Here is a 21,430-nt window from a genome sequence, read left to right on the forward strand (position 1 = left end):
TGTTTTCAATGTTACAATATATATATATATATATATATATATATAATCTATGTGTGTGTGTGTGTCGAAGCAATTCATAAACCACAATCCATTAACCATAGATTATAATATAACCGGAGTTCCCTTGACCGAATCTACAAAATACCATGGGCAGAAAACCGTCATGCCCAAAACCATGTGCAAAACCCATGCACAAAACTATGGGTAGGTACTAGCCCCCATCCTTGGGCCTTCCCAACTATTATTGGGTCTGCATAATTTTTTTTCCTGGGGAATTACCCCACATGGGGGATACCACCCCCCTGCAAACTCCCCAACTGGGGGGGTTGTCGCCCCCCCTTATGACCCGCCACTGTACCAGACGCAACATACATCGCCTACTTCTAGTCATGGAAATAATATAACACATAACCAACAATAAAACATCTCTACTTGAAAAAAATTATGTGTGCAGGGATCAATCTACTTATATGCTTTATGATCATAATATTAACTCTAATGAAAATGCACTTGATAGCTTTTGCATCAAGTTTTCTCTTATCTTCTTTCGGAACATAAGAGAACAATTTTCTTCTAAATATTTGTAAATGACTTACTATTGGTTTATAACCATAAAGAGATTCAAAAGGATTCTTATGATCTAAATTTTTAGTTCGAATTCTTTTTTTCAAGTAAAAAACAATGATAACAACTTTAAGTCGAAAAACATTGGCGAGATTTTTACCTTTCAACATGCTTTGTGCACATTCTACCGAGGTTCCATTCTTCCTTTCAACTACTCCATTATGATGGAGTATGTGGTACTATGTATTGTTGTAAAATTCCATGGGATTTGTAGTACTTGATGAATTCACTTGAAGTATATTCTCCCCCTTAATCTGATTAGAGGATCTTGAAGTAATTTCCTGTTTCCATTTCAACCATATTTTTGAACTCTTTAAAAAATTCAAATACATCACTTTTCTTTCTCATGTAGTTAACTCATGTATATTTTGTACAATCATCAATAAATATAAAAAGTAATATGCTCCACCTAATGATCTCGTTTACGTAGGACCACGCATATATTTATGCATGAGTTTTAGAATGTCCCTTTGTTTATCTATATGAGTAGGGAACTCTTCCCTATGAATATTTCCCAATGCACACCCTTCACATACAGAATATTCATTCTTAAATATTGGAAGCCCTTCTAACATTCCTCGTTTTTGAACTAGCAATGAATCATGATAATGGAAGTGGCCATACCTTCAATGCCAAAGAAATTATGTTGTCATTGTTGCAGACACCAATGCTTGATGACTTTTTCTTGTCACATTAAGCTTACATAAGCCTCCAATTCTAACTCCCATTGCAACAACCTTGAAGTGATATTACATATTTTTTACCACACAATGTGAATTTATAAATTCTACCTTCAAAGCCTGAATCAACTATTATAGTAGAAACTAAGATTAGATTGTTCTTAATACAAGGCACATACATCACATTGTGATTTTTTTTAACAAAACCATTTGGTAATGTCATTGACATATCACCATACCCTTTAATTTAGTGAGAACAATCATCCCCAAGATATATATTTGTACCATTATTAATTTCAGGAAAGTTCTCAAACCAATTGTTATTATAGCACATATGGATGGAGGTTGTAGAATTAACAAACCGTGTATTTGGATAGTCTATTTTAGCAAATACTGAAACATATATAGAAAATAGTCTAATTTTTTTTACGTCATCATTCATTGTTTCTCCTCTATCAAGAAAATGACCAATATGCCTTTTATTTCTATGTTTGGACTCATGATACTCCCTTTTCACGTAATCTCTAAATTAATGTCCAAACTTGCTACACTAATGCCATTTATCTCTAACATCAACCTTTGGAAATGTCATACCTGGTTGTGGTTTTAAAAATGGTGGGTAACCAAATGATGGCTTTCCATGTGGTGGCTTTCCTCCTTTATTACCTTCCCAAGGATTTCCTTTGAAAGGCAGTTTCCCTTTTTCCATCAGCGCCAAATCAGAACTTTGAGGTATAAGGCTCTTTTGTCTTTCTTTGTCTTATATGAATATACCTACCAACTCATTAAAAGTGGGAGCCTTCTACCTTGTTTCAAGACCTGTGATGAACATCTGATACTCATCTAGCATTCCATTTAAGGTTATAGTGACTAGGTCAGTGCTAGATACTATTTCACCTATATCTCCAAGTTTATCTTTAATGTCTTTAATCCTTGAAAAGAAATTAATAATGCTTTCAATTTCTTTTAATTTTAATAGAGAGAACCTTAATCTCCAGGGATAGGAGTCAATATGTATTATTTGACTCATACAAATCCTTTAGTGTTGTCCAGGTCTCGTTATATATCTTGTAGTATTTGATACAAACATTATTAGCAACACTTTCACCTTAGTATTTTTCCTCTCACAATATTGAATTGATGGAGTTTTAGCTCCTGCAACAACCTCTAGATTTACTTCATCACCACTTGTTATCGACTAGAAATTGTATCCTTCCATTAATGTTTGCATTTTAAACTTCTAATTCACATAATTAGTGCCATCAAACTTTTCTACTTCGTTTAAATGTGATTATGCTAGAGGATTAACCATTTGAAACCTATGTTTCTCCAACTTCAAATCAATGGTTCATAGTAATTCATAGGTAGCCATTAATAATTGGCTTCAACTTTAAAAGAATTTCAAGGAAATAACACATTATCAAACCAAATTCAACCAATTCCATAACAGTTGATTGTGTAGCATCTTTATAAAATAGCTCCATGAAACAAATTTGTTTCACAATCAAACTTCAGCTAATAATTATAGTTCTACATTGTTGATTTCGTACCATCCTTTATACTGCAACTCCAACTCTATAAAATAATTTATGAGTTGATGATTCCATTCCAAAGTCTGTTCACAATCACAAACAATTGATAATTATGAGAAATGTTGATTCTCTAGGGAGGTCATTGCCACGATCCAAGATATTTTACTGTAAAATAACATTCCTTGAGCCCTCGATTTCTAAACAACCGTGAATATATTTCTCACCCCCAATGCAAGATCCAATAGATCCAAAGTAGAATAAAAAAGGCTTCATACCTTTTCTTTAGTGAATATCAATATGATACTTCTAAAACTATATTCCAACCCATTCACAAACCAGGGGCTTCCATTTCCATTCACTTAGATGAACCAGATTGAATATTACTGGATAATGTGAAATCATGTTCATTGTTCTTCATTCATAAGTAAGCTCTATAACCTCTAAAAATAAGCATGACTTGTTGACCTCTAACGCAACCTTGTGGTTGGATCCAAACACCATCAGTGTAGTGAATGCAAAATTAGGGTGCTATAACTAGTCTCAACTTGCAACCACACCAAACTTCATCTTCCAACACCACTCAGCTAGTTTCATTCACAGCAAGTTCACCAACACATTCAATATACATCAATGCCCCAACAATTCGCACTAGGCTCGACCCTTAGCTCGTGCTATGACCCTCAACTCATATTATGTCCTGAATCAAATTAAAACAATTCTATCCATTCTACACAATTTTCCATGCTGATCATTTACATGTAGGCCCCGTGCATTCTCTATAGCTGCAGTTTCTTCTCACATGGTCCAACGACCAAAATATAATGTAGATGCTCCTTTAACTTATCATTCATGACCTTTCTCTTGGATCATCAATAGATCCTTTCATTCTCACACAACATACGGCAACCACACCAAACACGACCCTCTCACAAACTGACCTCCACATAGAAAGTGCCCCCTCGAAACTTCCACCCTCAGCTCTGATACCAACTCAGAAAATATGGAATAAGGATTGTAGCTCATTGATGAGACAATTACTCAAGTAGGAGACTACACCACTCACACTTGCATTCACCATGTCAACAATCACTTAGATATATAGAATTACAATCAAGTTGAACAAATTCTAAGAATATAGGATTTGGAAATTAATAAGTACTAATTAGGTAATTAGTCTAAGAAAACATAACAAGTTCTATTAATAGGATAATCTTCTATATTTCTTCATTATTATGACAATATGTTGGTTCTTAATAATATTATTTATATTTATACAACCATAGATCCATCTTAACTTTGGATATACAAGGGTCGAGATGAATCAAATCTTCCGATATGTAAACATTTCCTCATATTTTACACCCAAAAATAGGTTTTAGGTTTGCATCTTAAGACATTTGATTCATCTTGAATCTTGGTAGATCCAAAGTTTTTTAATTTCATTAATAAATCATAAATGTAAATAAGTATTCATTAAACCTTAGCTATTATATGGATAATTAACAATCATTTGTATTTTTACACCAAAGGTGATCGTCTACCTTTCTCATCTCCATTTGACATTTTTTTGTCTGTTGTTTTGACATGGATCAACTTTAACTTACGAAAAAAAACCGTTTTGCTAAATAAAATTTACTTATATATAAATGAATATTATAAATAATAATGAGGAACTTATCATGGAGAAACCTATTAGAATTGGAAGAATCTCAAATCCCTAGGAAATTGGTGGGAAGGCATGAGATGATACAAATCTAATTGTTTAAATTTATTAAAAGTAATTGAGCATTTTCCTAAATAAAATTTGCTTATATATAAATGAATGTTATAAATAATAAGGAGGAACTTATTAGAATTGGAATAATCTCAAATCCCTAGGAAATTGGTGGGCGAGGAGCCATGTGGCATGAACATAATTTATTAAATTTATTAAATGTCAATACAACCAAACAAAATTTGCAATACACTACAAGTGTTGATAAACATTTCACCATGATACTAATGAAGGTATAAGTTTATATAAAAATAAGTGCATATGTATATATTCTTATGCAGAAAGAAGAATACATATATCCATTTTCATATATGAGATAAATAACACATAAGATCTAAACACCAATTAACATACAAAAATACACACGCCCAACTAATTATGAATTCTTATCAATAATTATTAGGTGGGTGATAAGGATTTAACCTCCATGAAATATTCTAGAATTTTCATAGTAGTATACACAAATCAATGATTGAGATTTATCTCCAAACTAGTTATGTCTTTTGAATCCTTGTAATTAAATTAATTAATTAAAAAAACTATTATGTGAACAAGTGTCATATGAAATGAGTTATGGTTTTTTTGGCATGCAAATTGATAAAGTAGGAATAAATATATCTAATTAATTTTTAATATCTAAATTAAAATTAAGTTTGTTATTTATTTATTTTTAATGTTTTTGAATAATAATAATAATAATAATAATAATAATTCAATTTTCAAGATTATGGCTAAATTAGATATTAAATTGATATTTCAGATTTTTTCTTTCAAAATTTATGAAGGTATATATATTTTAATCCTCTTTGAATTTGAACCTATAACATTTTACCAAGATTATGATAAAATCTCACCTTAAATCGTGTTCAAACTTATACATTATTGGGTACTTTTTTGTTCAGGAATGGTCATCCTTGACACAAAAACTAGTTAACTACGATTAACTTCCATGCTCATTCATTATCGTGGGACCTGCAAGAGTTGTGCAAAGGAAACCGTAATTACTTCTGGAAAGATGAAAAAGAAAGAAAGCAAATTTTAACATCCACAAAGCTAAAAATAGCCTATGGGACCTCTTTTAGAGTGTTAAACTTGAAAGAAAGTATGCACCTCAAGATATTTAATCCTCCTCAAAATTGATGTATATTGGTTCTATATATGCATATAGCAAGTGTAACTTTTCATTTTAAAAACTGTATTTTCATAAATGGATACAATGCCTTGAAAGTTTACTTGGACACTTGAATTGTGTAAACTACACCACATAAATTTGTAATTCCAGCAACTCTTTGCTAGATAGAATTTAAAATTAAATTTAAAATTAGAATTAATGACTCCATGAAAATGACTCCAAATTAATTTATAATTTTTAAAAGGAGATAGATAAATTTCTCAAACAAACCCCCTTCTTTTTGTTGATTGCAAAGATGTCACTGCAGTGAAACATGCTCTTTATTTAATCTAATTTAGTCATTTCCTATGTGCAATTACATTTTTTGTCGGTTAGTTCCCCTATGGTAATGTTTCTCCTCATTACCTTGGATGCTCTAGCTTGGATATAATATGTATATAAGATTTTGACATAGTGGTATGATTGGAAAAAAAAAGATTTCACCAAGTGGTTGGAGCAACATCAATCAGACATGCATTAACAAAAGTGTGAGACTATTGCAAGCATCAACACATTTCGGCCCCTCCAACCTCCACCATTTAAGTTGTTATCTTTCCTTTGTTGCAACATTTTTAAAGAAACATCCCATGCATGTTCAATTCCTTCTGTGCATCTTTTCACTTTTAGTGGCAATTTCTAGTATACTTTAACTAGCATAAATCCATGTTAATCTCTAATCAATCAAGCCCCCATAAAATCTCTTAAGGAACAAACCTTTTTTTGAATGGAAACCTTGAAAAAAGGTTTGCGCCTTGAGATATTTGACTCCTTTCCAGAGATCCATGGTTGAAATATCTATATATGTGTGTGTGTGTGTGTGTGTGTGTGTGTGTGTGTGTGTGTGTGTGTGATGTTTCAACTCCATGTTAACCATGGAAGGAATTAGGCATCTCCTTCATCTTGAACAACACACTAATAAAATGTTTTAGTTTTTTTTCTATTTATTTTACATAATATATACAATCTCTATATATTTACAAAACATACCTAATTTTAGAAAAACTACATTATATCTTGGTTGTAAAGGATAGAAAATCTACAACACGTTTTTTATCAATCCCTGAGATTCTTAAGTGTTAAGTAAAAATCAAAATTAATAATAATATTTTTGTTGCAATAATTAATAATAATATTTTTGTTAGAATATTTTTTTTGTTATATATTTATCAATGGTAGATACAAATGGCCAAAGCCTATTTCAACTTGGATGTGTTGATTTTTATTTTTATTTTTTTAATTCACGACCTAGATTAATTCTTAAGGGAATATGCTTGTCATATTCCTTGTATGAATGTTTATCAATGGTTGTAGTGTGTTAAAGGCTTTTTTAAGTTGCATTGACTTTTAATAGATTTAAAAAATTTGATGTCCCAAGGCCCACCAATTTCTTAGGAATTTTTCAAAGCATACCTAATTTTAGAAAATTGTCGTATATCTTGGTTATAAACAATATGGATGAATGAATGAATGATTTTAATGATGTCCACAAGGCTGAAAAACCTAAGGGACCAAGAGAATAATAACCTTAACTCATCTCATATTATTTTCGATGTCAGATCTTCTGCTATGAGTCTTGACTAGAAGGCTAACAATCGGATTGATCTTATCTTTTCCAGATAGATGGTGGATGTTTTAAACCTTTAGATTGTTTTCATACTAACTGTGGATATCCCCATAGGTTACAAACTCCATGATAAAGTGTCATTCTATCTCCAACACACCCTTATCGCAGAAAATGCAGGTTCTCTCTTCCCAAACTTCCTTGGGAATCTTCCACCTACCAGTCTCACATCTAAGGTGATGTGACCCTATCCTCAATTGTGCCACTAGCACCCTTGATTTTCCTTTAATAGCTGCCCCTAAATATTTTTTCTCCCCATGGTCACAAGTTAGATTGAAATCTTTGATGTAGTATGATTTTTTATGTCCAATGTGATTAGTCCACATGGCAGTCCTAAATTTTTCCATTGCAATTTTTTTTATTTCTTCATTGGTGCTAGGACATTCATGTAGCTTGATATCCCACTTACTTAACCACTTTTTTATTTTCTTCATCCAAGTTTCCTTCCTACAATCTAATTCCTCTTCCACAACTATATTGGGTCAATGGTGGTTATCCATGATTTTAGCCTTCTTTAAATATCTTATTAACCTGGTTAATGCTATTGCATTCAATGGGAAAGTACATGCTTCATCCAAAAGGATTTTGTACGGGACTGTGGCTTTAACTTTGATATTTCTAGTAATTAGTGGTTCCTGTATTATTTCTAACTATCTACAAGTTGACATTCTACTTCCCCATACCTCACAATCGTAGAGAACAACTGGTGTAACCAACAAACCAAAAATGTTTTTCTTGGTTTTCCAATCCTAAAGTTCAACTTTTCTACACCTACTTTTGAGTAAGTATGAGCCTCTCCATCCCCCGTGAATTCTTTTTGCCCTAGAAGTATCCCAACTGAGATTATGGTGGAAGTCAATCCCAAGATATTTGTATCCTTTCACTATCTCCAAAGGGCTACCTTTGAAAAGAAAATTTCTTGGTTTGTCTTTTCTACTTAAAGAGAAAATCATGATTTTGGTCGTGTTAATGTTCACTTTCATCTCAACCTCCTGACAAAAGTGTTCTAAGGCCTTTAAGAATTCTCTTAATCCATGCATCATTTTTGAGATTAGAATAAGATTATCTATGTATAGAAGCAACTTTACCACATAGCTTGCTAGATGAACCCCTTCTCCATCTACTTTGCTTAACCAAGATTCCAGCTTATCAATATATAAACTAAACAAGGTGGGGGATAGAGGACATCCCTGTTTCACACCAATATTTCTACTAAAACATTTAGGAATTTCTTCACTTGTTCTAATTTTAGTTGTAACCTTCTCATACTACTCTCTACTCATATGGGATACCCAACTCTTCCATTAGGTTCCATAGTTTGTCTCTAGGCACGCTGTCAAAGACTTTCTTGATGTCCATAAAACAAAAATAGTTTGTTTGACCTTGCTTGTCCCAAACTTTCTCTATCAAAATTCTAATGATCACACAGTGATCAATGGTGGAGTGTCTAGCTCTAAAGCCTGATAGAAACGCTTCAACACTAATGTTTTTTTATCAAGGTCTGGGATTCTTGTTAAGTAAAATCAAAGTTAATAATAGTATTTTTGTTGCAATAGTTAATAAATATATTTTTGTTGCAATAATTTTTTTTTCATATATATTTATCAATGGTAGATACAAATGGTTGAAGGCTTCCTATTTTAGCTTAAGGTGAATGATAATTTGTTGACTTTTTTTATATTTTTATTTTTTATGGCGAGCTAGATTGATTCTCAAGGGAATATGCTTAGCACATGTTTTGTCTTAATTCTTATCAACCGTTGTAGTGTATTAGAGAGTTTGTTAGGTTGCATTGATTTTTAATAAATTTAAAAAATTTGATCTTTGAATGCCCACCAATTTCTTAGGGATTTTCAAAGCATACCTAATTTTAGAAAAGCTTCCTTATATCCTGGTTGTAAAGGATATAAACTCTTCAACACTTGTTTTCTTAAGGATTTTCAAAGCATACCTAATTTTAGAAAAACTTCCTTATATCTTGGTTGTAAAGGATATAAACTATTCAACATTTTTTTTTATCAAGACCCGAGATTCTTAAGGGTTAAATAAAATCAAAGTTAATAATAATACTTTTGTTGCAATAGTTAATAATATTTTTGTTGCAATAGTTTTTTTTGTTATATATTTATGAATGGTAGATACAAATGGCTGATTTCAACTTAAGGTGGATGATGATTTGTTGACTTTTTTTTATATTTTTAATTAACAACCTAGATTGACTCTCAAGGGAATATGCTTAGCATATGCTTCATTTGAATGCTTATAGTGTGTTAGAGAGTTTTTTAGGTTGCATTAAATTTTAATAAATTTTAAAAAATCAATAACACTACAAGCTAATTAAATGGATTTAGTTGAGCTTGTGCCACATTCTGTAGAATCTCCATCATTTTTGCAACTTTATCCATCAAGGCTTTAAGAGATTCCAACAAATGAAGAACCTCAATTTGGTCCATTTCCAACAACATACCAATCATTTTGGTTGCATGATCATGTTCCATGATCCACCAAAGGGTACAAGCTTTCTTCAAGCATTGTTCATTGTTGTTTCGGAGTTGCATTTAAAAAGTTGAAGCCAAATCTCCAGTTATAGATACAGATTGTGAAGTGGTTGTCTCAGCTACATGTAAAGGAAGGACGCCCATGTCTAATGGTAAAGGATGTATTCCTCTTGTGACTCTAGATAAAGGAGTTTTATTAACATTCCTTCCATGTGGATAACAATATAGGCGATTACCACAAGGTAGAATCTACTATTTTATAAGTGGTATATATTGTTGTAGTAGTTGTATGAGTGCTACGCCACCTACAAATCCAATAGGCACCATTTCCTATCAGTTGTTCTTCATTGGTGGAAATTCTCTTTAAAATAATGGACAAACAAACAATAAACAAAATCACTATAGAAAATCTACTCATCTGATGTCCCTAGGTCCCTAGGTCCTCCCGTGAGGGAGTAGGCCTAGACCTACCAAAATAACATTACATAAACACACTTTTCATCAATAAAATAATGTTACATATATATACATGAAGTGTTGTTTTAAGATAGACCTACTATTTTCGACACACAATTAATAGGTTGAGGGAATATCTCAACCGCACTCTAATCTGGGAGGCTAAATAGTTGGAGATAATCCCCCAACCACCTAGGCCTCAACAACCTCCTAAGTAATAGTAGCATACTCCTTTTAGAACTAATGAGAACACCAAAGACAAGTAGCATATTTTTTAACTCTCCCCCTTAACAACTACTTGTCTTAATCTCAATAAGAAAATTCTATCTATGGTCCAACCTAGCATTTACAACCATTGTGAAAAAATGTTAACATCCATATAAAAGAACAACCATCCATCAGAATGCATGGGTACCAATTATCGCAACTGCTAGTGTACTAGGATGTCTTTCGTGTACATGGTTCATTCAACCATTAAATATGCATACATATAATTATACCTATGCTTTTAATTCCTCATGTATCATCATCATCATCTTGAGTTTTCTCAAATTACCCGTAACCATGGATGGGTTTTTTCGTCTTGCCCACAACCATGCTCTGGGTTTTCTTGACTGACCCTTAACAATGCTTCTGGTTTGCTTCGCTGACCCTTAACCATACTTTGGGTTTCCTTAACCGACCCTTAACCATGCTCATGGTTTTTTCGGCTAACCCTCAACCATGTTATGGGAATCTCTGTCCATTTCCCTATCACAAGTGCTTTTTGGATTACCACAAACCTACACCACAAAGTTTTTTCTGGATTACCACAAACCTAACCTTACAAGGTGGTTTTAAGATTACCAAAGACTTCATAGGGGTACATAAGCCTTATTAGGCTTATATCATAATGTACAATCAATGCCAAACTCCACTCATGGAGATACCAGGTACATACATTCTCAAGAACCATTACATGAAATTAAAACATTGTAGACAGACTTACTACAATATCTATGTTGTGTCTGGGCCTTCTCCATCCTTTCTACAACACATTCTCACATATTGGGCATCTTGTCTCCATATTCGATATCTTGGTTGAATAAATATCTTGGATCTATGTACTTTCTCTATCATTTGTTAGAGTTGTGAATTCTAACAAAAAAATTATACCTATATTGAGTTAGCTAGGCTTAATAAAGGCTGAATACATCCAATATTCCAAAGACATAAAAGAATTATAAATTCTCACAATCTCATCCACATATTATCATAGCTACCAATAGGTTAATCATCACCTAACAAGCTATCTCATAAGAGTGGATGAAAATTACCTTAACTGCCACCTTTAAAACATATGGCATTAGAGATTATTCCAATATCCTCATATGTGTGAGGTTCATGAGATCACCTACACTAGCGTCCCTTGCAGGACCCAAAATTATGGGCAAGACCAATCAATTCAATGAATTGAGTCGACTAATATCATGTGAATTGGCCACCATCCAACAACACCATCTTTATGTCAGGTGATTTAACTCTTTAAGCCCTCTTATTGTATTGGGAAAAGGTTTCATCTACACACAAAATGTAAGATTAAAAAATTGAAGAATTGAAAGATTACCAATGCTCTTAGGAATTTCTATCAATTCCTAGTAAGCACTCAAATCAAGGAACTCAATTAGTCTAAGCTCCCTAGTTGACTTTGGAAACCCTATTATACTAGTAGCAAAAAAATATAGAACCTTGAGAGACATGACATTACAACACAAGTGTCTCATTCAAAGATAACTCTACAAGCTCATTAAATGGATTTGATTGAACTTGTGCCACATTCTGTAGAATGTCCATCACTTTTGGAAGTTTAGCCATCAAGGCTTTAGGAAACTCTAAAAAATGAAGAACCTCAACTTGGTCCCAAAAGCATACCAATAATTTTGGCCACATGATCTTGTTCCAATTGATCCACTAAAGGATACGAGCTTTCTCTAAGCATCGTTAATTGGTTCCAGAGTTGCATTTGGAAGAGTTAAGGCCAAAGCTCGAATTGGTATAGGTTGTGAAATGGTTGTCTTAGCTACATGTAAAGGAAGGCTTCCCATGTCTATTGGTAAAGGATGTATCCCTCTTGCAATTCTAGATAAAGGAGTTTCATTGACATTTCTTCCAAGCAGATAACAATATAGGCAATTACCATGAGGTAGCATCTATTATTGTGGTAGCTATTGTTGTAGTTGTTGTCCTATGGGTGCTACACCACCTGCAAATCCAACAAGCACCATTTCCTATTTTCGACTCTTCACTGGTGGAATTTCTCTTTAAAACAATGGACAAACAAACAAACAATCACAAAATTCTCTATAGGAAAATTACCCTTCCCATGTCCCTATGCCCTCCCATGAGGGACTAGGCCCAAACCTACCATGTTACCAAAATAATATTAGATAAGTACACTTTTCATTAATAAAAATATGTTACATATAAATACATGAAATGTACAAACTATTTTGGACACAATCAATTGGTTGAGGGAATATCTCAACCACACTCCAATCTGGGAGGCTAACTAGTTGGAGAGAATCCGCCAACCAACTAGGCCTCAACAACCTCCTAATCAATAGGAACATACTCCTCCTAGAACTAACTAGTTGGAGAGAATCTCCAACCAACTAGACCTCAACAACCTCCTAATCAATAGGAACATCCTCCTAAAATTTAGGAACATACCAAAAACAAGTAAAAATTATATTCCCTAACAACAAATTGTATATACCAATTACCTCAATTTCCTTGCATTTAAATTATTTTTTTGACACATTGTTATAACTTCATAACATCTTGGCTTATGAAAATTTATTGCAACATTAATGGTAAAAATTTATTTGTTTGATAATAAGACATGTAACTAGTATGTGGAATATTAAATAATTTTTCCCTTTAAGATATCGAAGTGATGTTTGTTAAAAAAAAATTGTTAAAAGAAAGAGGTGCAAAAAAATGTCTTAATATATTAATAGTTAGTAATTTTGGTAAGGGTATTTTAAAAATTCTTTTATTTCAAATAAAAAATATTAAAACTGTGTAGTAATAAATATTTTAGATATTGAAATAAATAAATAATATACGCCTAATAATAATAGGTTAAATATTATATAAATCGTTAAATTGATAGTGTGGTTTACGATACCGGCCTCCTGCACCGTGAATTGTTTGAATTCTTTTTGGGAATATATGCGAGGAATATAATGTTAATTGGGTTGCGATGATGGGTTGTTGGGAGGGAGAGAGGAATTAGTGGATTTTTTTTAAGAGTCAATTCAGATATATAGGTGTAGTTTAATGATTTTTTTTTATTTTTTTTTTAAGTTATAAAAATTTTGGTTAAATTTTGAAAATCTAAATTTTGGTTAAATTTTGTTTAAATTTTGGTAGGGATTTTTGTAAATCTAAATAAAAATTGTTAAATTTTATAATTTTAAGTGTTTAAGAAATTTTTGATGATGCTTAATCCATTTCCACCATAAAAAACATGATTCAAACACTACCTCTACTAAAATTTTTGAAATTATTTTACTCAAATTTCCATTGCATATAAAATTTTTGTATAAAAATAATATATCAAAACTTAGCAATAAAAAAATTGATAAAACATAAAAAAAACATGTATTGCTCTTATCTTTTCACAAGGAAAAAAACAACTAGCTTTTCTTGAAAAAACAATAGTTACATTCCGTCGAGGCTGATGAACCCTATGTGTTCTTGTTACGGTTTCTTTATACAATACATTAATAGTTATTTGACGTGTAATGGCGGACCGATTATCTAAATCAACATTTCCATAATTTAATTGTAATAAATTTTATGAATATGTAAAAAATTGCATAAAGGTTTAAAATTTATAAATGTAAATATTTTTGGATTAATCATATTATTAAGATTTGGTTGATATTTCAAATTAATTAATGTGATTTATTTTAAGACAATTTTTGTCTTCAAGATGAACCATATTAATATCATCAAATTAACATTATAATTTTGTCAAAATTAATATCATCAAAATTTAATGAAAAACCCCAAATTTAAAATAATTATCAATACTAGTACTTTTCAATATAAAAATGATTAATATCAATCTGTAATGAAGGATGTTGATAACCAGCTCAAATGTGCATGGTCCACTCCAAGGAATCATATGCTTGCGAGGTTCTCATATTAAATCAAAGGAAAAGTCCTTGCTGTTATGGATTAGTATAACACTAAAAAATTTATGACTTAGTTCTACAAGAACAATGTTGTTGCAATAAGGATTTAATAATGGGGTGCCGAATTCAATTACTTAATGTAGGAATACATTTACAAAATTATATTTTTAATACATTAAAAATGTGATTAATATATAAATACAAATATTTATATATAAAAATATGTATCATTAAAATGTAAATAATTGAATAATTATGGATTATTTTATGAATATAAACATTAGGTTAATATTTTTATTAATAATAAATTTAATGAAATTTATCTCTAAGGACAATAAGCTTTCAAAATAGAAGGTTTTTATATCTATATAATGTGAAAAAGAAATGACACATGTTAAAGTCTATTTGGTAAACAATTTGTAATGATTCTCAAAATTTAAAAGAAACTAGTCTAGAAAATAATGTTTCAAATTAATATTGTTTTTTCTCTTATTTTATTTTAAGATTTTCATTTTTAAAAAAACGAAAAGAAAAAGATATTTGAAACTAAAACATGAATTGAAAACCAATTGGAAACAAGTATAAAAGTGTTAGAATGAAAATAATAAAACTTAAATGCAAGGATAATGCTATTCAGAAAATATTGAGGGCTACTGATCTCCATTATTAAGGAAAAGGGATTGAACAATCCAAAATATTTTTATTGTTCATGAAACCCACCACCTCCTCCGGGCTCCTCATCACCATTTTTATAACATTATCAAAGAATAGAAATTGAGCCATCCAAAATAGTTGCAGCATTTATAAATGCCACCCCCAATTCTATGGATTGAACATAAATTCGAGCATTTAGAAGAAACCTTTGACAAGCAAGAGCATAGGTTTCTTTCCATAGCAATGGAGGTGTTTGTAAAAATGACTTATGAATTCCTTCTCCGAACAAATAGTTGTGCAGAAATTATAACATTGTTTCAAGTCGTGAAGGAATTCTTTGAAAGAAGGGTTCAAAAATAATATTTGAAGGCGATTTAATATTGTATACCATTTCAATGGTTGATATTCAAGATAGATTAGATTAAAAAATCCGAATTGATAGTATTAAATAATTGATAAATTATAAGTTTGTTAATGTAGATATATGGCTTAACTTAATGATTGGTTGAAAAATAAGATAGCTTTTTTTTCTTCTTTTTCTCAGCTACAGGGATTTTAGGGTTGAATTGTTAGTGTTGGTTTTTTCCAACGTGCACTTTTCTAATGAGCTAAGTTTTGTGAATTGTAAATTCATGTATGGTTGTTAGCTGCCCAATTTTCATAGCTATACACTGGACCTCTTCCATAGTTATAAATGGAGGAATTTTTTATACATTTTTACAACATTGTGAGTAATAGAAAACTCTTTCATGGTATTAGAGTTAGTTTTTCCTGCATCGCTGAATCTTAAATTTTATTTATTTTTTATTAGATATGAATGGGTTTTGGTTAATCCTGTTGAGGGTTTAGAGAATATGTATGTCTATATTGAAGCCTTTAGCTCTCTAATTTGAAGTTTTCGTTATAAATTGATGATATGTCTACTATTTGGTGGAGGCCTCAATGGATCATGGCCCAAGGTTGGTAACATCGGCCCATGTTTTGTACTCTCATGACAAGATCTTTGCATTTTGAATCTCCTAGCCCTCTTTCTACATATGATGCTTTCTTATAGTTACATAATGATTAGTAAGTGCATGGGGTGAGGTGATATTCCCAAACACCGCCTCCTTGAGTGGTTATTTGATTCATTGAGATGGCAGAAAACCTATGATGAGGTAGAGAGGAGTGATTTCGATGCGTGTTGTAAATTTAAATTGCTTTTAACATGTTTAATGGCTTAGATTTTATCGGCAATAAACCCTTGGTTTCCAACCACTAAGAGTAGCCTTATTGTACATGTAGTTTGGGACTCGAATGTGCACTCTCCACACCCACTATAAAAGACGTGATAACCAGCTTCCACAACTTATACCTTATTATATTAGATTTAACAAGTGTTTTATTGGCTCTATCTTAGATTTAACAAGTCTTCTATTGCCTTTGTCTTAGTGAGATGTTTCAACCATGTACCCAAGCATGTCACAAATCTTCATGATCTTGGAACAACTACTTCATAAACCTTAGCTAGCTACCAGATATTTTCAAATGGTGCCACCAAAATTCTTGATATTTTAGCTATTTTTATTAATGGGTTTTTTATTTATGGATAGTTGTTGGGAACATGGTATGGAAATTTGGTAGGGTTACCAAAGGAACCCATGATGATGTTTGGACCATTGACCCCACCTCACAAATTGATGGAGGTAGGAAAATGGTTCTCGACTTAAAAACCAACAAATAAGTTGTTCTATTGGAATATGCCATAATGTTGAGTGGCGATCGAGATGACAAATATTTTAATATTTAGTGAAAATGTATACAACCCATTTTTGTAATGGTTAGGTCAATGAGCCACTATAATGTTTTAATCCTCAAGTTGTAATAGACCGGTTTTAAGTATACTTTCCAAAATTAATATTTTTTTTTTTTAAGTTTACTTGAAGGAAGAGGAAATGCATTCAAATTTTGTTCTTTAATCAAAGGATTCTGTTTTTGTTTTCCATCCTTATATGGCAAGAAAAATTCAAAATTAAAATCTATTTGATTTCACTCAAAAGTGGTCAATTTTGAATATCGCTAACCATGCATTATATCCTTATCACACCTTTTTATGCACACTTCTCATAGATCATGACCATATTTTCACACAATGAAAATGTTTTATTTTATCCACAATAAGAAATATGAGTAAAATATTGTAGAAACTTCATGAAAAAAAGGTTGTAGATCAGCTTCATAATGAGGTTCTTCACTTGTAGCCCATTTTTTCTATATTGCAAACCAGAACTGTAACACTCAAGAATAAATTCCAATCTAAAATCTATAATAAAATAAGGAGGATGATAATATGGAGTCGGCCATGGAAAGTATTTCCATAATATTATATATGCTTTTTAAACTATGGTTGACCTCCTTAATTATTTGGAGGAGGAAGTTGAAGATCTATCACATTTAACAATTGTTATCTTGAAGAAGGAAATTTGCAAGTTGGAGAAGGAAAACGCCTAACAGACTGGAGAGGTTTCCTATTTAAATCCTCCATGGAAATTCTTTGTGAAGAAGCCTCCCCTTTTCAAGAAGATAACAATATATTGTTTGATAAATATAAAACTTTGAAAAAATATCATGATGTATTGTTACTGCAGTTGAAGCAGAATGAGATTATTCAAGGTTTGTAGGAGTGCAAGCTTAACCTTGAGTTGGAATTCAGTTTCCTACAAAATGTTGAGAAGGAGATTTTTTTTATTGAGCTACCAGGATCACCGTCTTCCACCCTTCATGATATTGATTGTAGCTTTGTTATTTGTGAGAATTATAATGTTGATTATTGTGCTTCATTACATGCTTTTGTGCCACCTAGATTTGAAAAACGTATTACCAGTATTGGTCCTGGCTACTAAGAAAAATTGGCTATATTAGAGTAGAACTTGGAAAAAATGGATAGGGAATTTATATTCCTATTACTCCTAAAGTGCATAAATCTAGAGCAAGTTTTGATATGTTGGTGCTACTATTTCATTGCCTACATTTGACCATACTGAATCTAGGAAGGTTTCTTTTGTTGCAAGAGGAGTTTAGACTAAGTTGATGGAATATCATCTCCCTACTGATTATGTCGTACAAACAAAAAAATTGGTTGATAATATTGTTGTAGATGATAATGTTGTTGCTACAAAGGCTTTTCCTTTTGTTTGTGCACTAGGATTTGAGCTTGTAGAACAAATATATGAGCCACATCAACATCCTCGTATAAAAAAGAGGAATTTATCCATGAATAAAAAAACTATTGATTATATAGTTATATCATTGCAAAAATGATGAGAAGAGCTAAACCACATACTAGTTCTAGAAATTGGGATTAACTGTTATTAGATTGATGGATGGTCATGGCATCATTTCAACATATGTTTGCATACTTCATACCATTGTGTCTCATCATATATTAGTTGTTTCTCCCTTATTTTTGTTTCAATGGGGTAAGTTTGATGACGTCAAAGGCTGTTGATTGTCGATGTTCACTCTCAATTGTGTTTTCTTTTTTTCTTTTTTCTTTTTTTTTTTTTTGGGGGGGGGGGGGGGGGGTGGGGGATGGCGGTATTTGATGATGAAAAAAAATATTTGTGTTGCTATGTTGTCTAGTCAATTAATATACTAGACAATGTTATCTTATTGTATTATTTTTGACTACCTTGTGCTTGATCAATGATGATAATATTCAAACATATTTAGGAGTGGTTGTACTATGTGTTGATTATATTTTGCGGTTAAAAAAAATAATGGGGGAAGACATGCTAAGTAATTAATTTTTCTCCAAGCTAATTATGCCATATTTCCTATTTCAATATTTCAATGTCTACAAGGACGTTTTTTCATCTTTTGGTTGATGGTGTTGCTTCTATTTGAAGCCTTTGTCCTAGCATTTTACCAATGCTTATCTATAGCTTTTATGAAGTGGATGTCAATGTTTGTGTTTCTTGTGCCTCTATAACATATTCTCCTTTAATGGTCAACAAGGTTCATTGAGGTGTCTTGGATCTCGTCTTCACATTTTTTGGTATTTCTTAATTGAAGTTGGTTTATGTTCTTTCCATTCCCTGGGTCGTTGTGGGATTTATAGCTTTTGCTCCATGTTTATCTATGTAGTGCCATATTTCTCTATTTTGGAGGGGAGTTTTTTCCTTCTTTTTTCTCCTTTTCTCTGCTTATGAGAGGTTTTACTTGGTTACTTTATCATGCCTTGATGTTGGGACCTAGTTTTTCTTTGTTTTCTCCCTACATTTTGTTTAAGGGTGGGTGTTAGTGTTGTTCATTTCCAACACACACTTTTCCAATTAGCTTAAGTGTTGTGAGAGCTAAGCTCACATAGTGTTGTTGTTTTCCTAGTTGTCTTAGTTATGTTTAGCTAGGATTAGGCCTCCTCCATTATTATAAATGAAAAAATTCTCTATGTATTTTTAAAACATTGTGAGTAATAGAAAACTCTTTCATGGATGCCCTATCTTTCATATAAAGAGATGATATGAAAGCTTCCATAAACAAATGCACTTTCATTATAATTCAAGGTTGATTCATAGAATTCCATGTCATTTTATAAAGTGATTATATAGCTCTATTTTTTATATGTCAATTGTTTTACATATTCCATTTTCAAATAAGTAAATTAAATATTTTTCTAAATTTTTTAGAATAATTATAATGGAAATTAATATTTCTTTTGAAATAATTTTGAATCAATATTTTTTAGATATATGATATTAATATTGCACAATCATATTATATATCATCACATTATATATCATAATATAAATCATCATATTATAATAAAGGTATGAGAAAACTATTAATAATATTCCACCATGATTTTGCAATAAATGTATTAGAGATTTTTTATTTTTTTATTAAAAATATAAATTTTATCCGTTCACAATTGTAATATTAATATTGTCATATTAATGAAGTTAAGTGATGATAGATGAAAATTTCCTTGCCCTCTTTTTAAACAATTTTCGATCAAATATATAACAAGGGCTACATAGTATCTAGTCCTTGCCACTTAGCTTAAATATAGCTAAATTAAAGTAGAAAACAATAAAAATACAAAGATTTAAAATTTTAAAATGTTATTATTAGATTAATTTTAAATTGTAATTAAATGCATTATTAAATTTTGTAAATTAATATTATCTGTATTGAACATAGAAATAATTATTAATAGTTTACATTTGGCTTTTTATAGTTTGTGGATATGGTCTTATGAAAATTTTATTATTAGACCTCAGTATAGAGGTCCTATCATAAATTTCTATTATACCTTGGTTTGTGAATATGAGAAATTTTATATTTATTCGTATTACAAACATCTTATTATTTTGAATATCATTCATTCATTAATAGTGTAAAATATATCATATGTGGTTTCCACAAAAGCCTAAATGACCTCTACCTCTTAAAAATATAATGTAGAAATAAAAATATTCTTTCACATACTATTAATAAATATTTTTAAATGACATATTGATTTTAAATAATCATTTTAAATTACATATGTAATTTTAATTAATATTTTTTTTAGATTATATTAATCATTAGCCATTTTATAAATAGGAACATAAAATAATTATACTCATTAGAAATAATTTTATCACCTTCCTAAAACAAATTGTATCATAAATGCTAGTTTATAAGTACTTAGTTGTTTATGAATGTAAGTTGACTTATCATCCCAACACAACCCTAAAACCAAGGTCCTTCATAAAAAATGTTTTGATAATCCTTGAAACCTTTAAAATACACCACAAAAAAACCTTTCAAGCAAAAAAACATATTTGTATTTGGGAACTAGGTCTGATGCACCCATTCCTATAGTACAGACGTCGTAGGCCCTAACCCATTAAATCGAAAAATCATGATGTGCATCAAATATCCATCTAAGAATACTTGGATTGAAGATAATCCACTATAATCATTGGGATATTTTCCACCATCCACAATGAAGGTTGAACCTGATATCTCTTTGGGAATTGACTGTGCAGGCCTTGGATTGAGGATATACTTGAAGGATTTTGACTGAGAGGTAGAGGACACACCCCAACCTTTGAATCCACCATTTAAACTTAAAAATAAAAATATTAAAGTTTCCTTGGCTATGCCATAATCTCTTAGTGGATTCCTTTCCTGAAGTTGTCTAGCTCTGTGAAGAAGCCACATAAAAATGGTGGGAATATTGTTCGATCTTGAATTTTGGTAGCAAGCAT

General features: G+C 31.2%; 1 pseudogene; it reads right to left on the reverse strand.

Moving 5' to 3' along the window:
- Window positions 1-12,099: 12,099 nt before the first annotated feature.
- Window positions 12,100-12,620, reverse strand: LOC149169693 (polyadenylate-binding protein 4-like; annotated as a pseudogene).
- Between the last annotated feature and the right edge of the window lie 8,810 nt (window positions 12,621-21,430).

This window comes from Pinus tabuliformis, chromosome 4_2, assembly GCF_031772625.1.
Source record: "Pinus tabuliformis cultivar Carrire ecotype Pingquan chromosome 4_2, CPIR1, whole genome shotgun sequence".
Classification (NCBI taxonomy): domain Eukaryota; kingdom Viridiplantae; phylum Streptophyta; class Pinopsida; order Pinales; family Pinaceae; genus Pinus; species Pinus tabuliformis.